A 2,590-nucleotide genomic window follows, 5' to 3' on the forward strand; every position below is an offset into this window, starting at 1 on the left:
ATATATATATATACTGATTTATTTTGAGCTTATTTTTTGTAAAAGCTTACCATAATAAGATGCACCAACTAAGTTAGATCATAGCTCTTGACTCAAATTAAGAAAATACCTTTTGCACTTGCTCTTCAAGTAGTAGAAGAAGAAGGATTGCTGTGCTAATGCCTCTTCCTCTGATCTGCTTTAATTACAGACCAGTTTTCTGTACCAGCTTTACCTTATCTTCCTCCTGAAGAAATCACATAAATGTTCAGCAATCTTTATGGAATATCTAATGTGAATGTGAAAAAAAAACATATGAATATATTTAAGAGTTTTCCCCTTGAATAACAATATGATGAAGTAACTACAAGATACCATGAATGAATACCAATTATATTAGATACCATCAAGATAAGCACTTGGACGCTTAAATAATACTATGAAAAGTCAAATGCTTCAACTGCTCCTGTCAATTTCTAATACGAAGACAGAAGTGTGTCTATCTTATCTATCTTGTCTAATGATGTTGTACTAGTAATAGAAGTTAATATACAATAATGTTTTTGTCCTATTATATTAAATGGGATACATATGATTCTCTGCTAGGAATTATCTAATAAATTTTGGTGAGGCTCACTAATGCATTTGAAAGAAAATAAAAAACAAAATGCTAGATGAGTACAAATTAAACAAGATTCTTTAATTCCAGAGCAAACTATTCACCATTTCTTTCTTTCTATTTTCTCTATCCCACATGCTTTATATATACACATAGAAACTATGGTTAGAAGCTTACATACATGGCAAACAATAACCCTGGCACTTAAATTTAACTTTCTAATTGCTTCAAAAATTTCAATAAGTACCAACTATTTTTCTATTATCAATACTACCTACTTCAAATCACAACTTATTGGAAATGAGAAAAATATCATGAATTCAATTATCAGAAGTTAGAATGCAAAATGAAGAAACAATAACACAATACCCACCAAGTTAACAATGAAAGTAAGCACCAACCACAAACCTCGTCATAATCAAACTCTAAAAATTTTAAAAACTCATCAACAAAACATAACAAACAAATTATCAAACAAAGAATATGCATAGTAATATTTTTCCAAAAAGATATTTGTCCTCTTCTTCATTTTGGTTATGATGCACAACATACAAGACCAATCCTACAACAGCAGATAAGCCAAGAAGTACCTAGATCCAGCAAGAGAACCTTCACTAACCAGGTGCTGAAAATTGGAAGCTCATCGTCAGATCTTTTAGTAGCTGCACAACAGGTCCATCAAGCCCTAAAATCATTTATTCTCCAGCAATCAGAAGCATGCCTCAAGCCCAAATAGAATAAAAAAGGGGAAAACTAACCTGGAAAACAAGGGAAGTCAAGGGTTCATATTTCATAGCATGGTGGACGAAGTGAAGCTGCAGGAGCAACGCGACGCGAACAGAGGTACAGACGACGCGACGCAAATGAAGGCCGAAGGTGCAGGAACCGGCAGATGCAGATGAGCCAATGACGAGAAGAGAGAACGGCATCAACGACAATATAGGACACATGCATAGGACTTCTGGAGGTGACGACGCAGTGACAGAGACGAAGCAGAGGAGCCAATGATCGTGGCAGTAACCGTGCGGTGGTGTGGTTGGTGGTTCTTTTGGGACTATGAGATTGACAGAGTAAGGCTGAGTGAAGCTGAAACTTGAGAGTTGAGAGAGAAATTGAGAGATGGAGACGGTGAGGCTTGAGAGATTAGGGATTTAGGATTTTTTTATATATATGTATAAATCAGCAAAACGAACCGACTAGTTATTTAAAACCGCCGATTGACCGGTTTTATCAAAACCGTTCGGTCAAAAGCAGTTATCAATGGTTCTTTTCCTTCTTCGGTCAGACACTTCAACCAGACCGACTACCTGACCGATTCACTAGTTTTTTGGTCGAATTGGCCGGTCCGGTCCGGTTCTTACAACTATGGATTCACAGCCAAGGAACCAAAATAATGGCCCTTATCATAAGAACAGAGAAACAGAGGGAAGAAATAGTTACCTTGTACAATTCATGGTGAAGGTTGAGCGCCGATTGAGGGATAGGCAGTGCTGGTTAAGCGCCGATTGAGAAAGGGCACGCTGATGCAGGGTGTGCCAACGGAGCAGTGCCGACGGAGCAGCGCCGATGGAGGGTTACAAGAGAGGGTGCGAGGTTGCGAATCTGAGGAGGAGGCTTGCGGTTAGGGTGCGAGGGTTCCGACAGAGAGGGTGCGAAAGAGAGGGTGTGACGGAGGGCTGCAAGATAGAGATCGGAGAGAGGCTGGGTGCAAGGGTTTTCAGCAGTAATAAAGGTTCTCGACAGTGATGAAGATGAAGGGCTCGGAGAGAAGGCTGGGTGAGAGGGTTTTCATAGCAGTGATAAAGATGAAGGGCTGGGTGCCGAAAAGCCTTTGATGTATTCATTTGTATTTTCTTTTTTTAATTATTAATATATCTTAATCTTATATGAAAAAGTATATGATTTTTTTTAACGTGATTTTTTTATTCTTTTTTATTTTTTGTATTATTTTTTTAAAAGATTGGATATATTTTTTTTAGGTTTTTATATATG

The 2,590-nt window shown here is 37.7% G+C and overlaps 1 protein-coding gene across 2 annotated transcripts in view; it reads right to left on the bottom strand.

Moving 5' to 3' along the window:
• The window catches only part of LOC110263364 (DNA repair protein RadA-like), a 2,173-nt gene extending 1,625 nt beyond the window's left edge, over positions 1-548 (bottom strand). The window contains exon 1 of one of the 2 annotated variants that reach the window (XR_002348882.1): positions 110-548. The gene's annotated coding sequence lies outside the window, so the exon portion shown is untranslated. Of the gene's footprint in view, positions 1-50 lie in introns of both variants that reach the window. The other variant, XR_002348884.1, reaches the window with a different exon arrangement.

Source organism: Arachis ipaensis, chromosome B06 (genome assembly GCF_000816755.2).
Source record: "Arachis ipaensis cultivar K30076 chromosome B06, Araip1.1, whole genome shotgun sequence".
Lineage (NCBI taxonomy): Eukaryota > Viridiplantae > Streptophyta > Magnoliopsida > Fabales > Fabaceae > Arachis > Arachis ipaensis.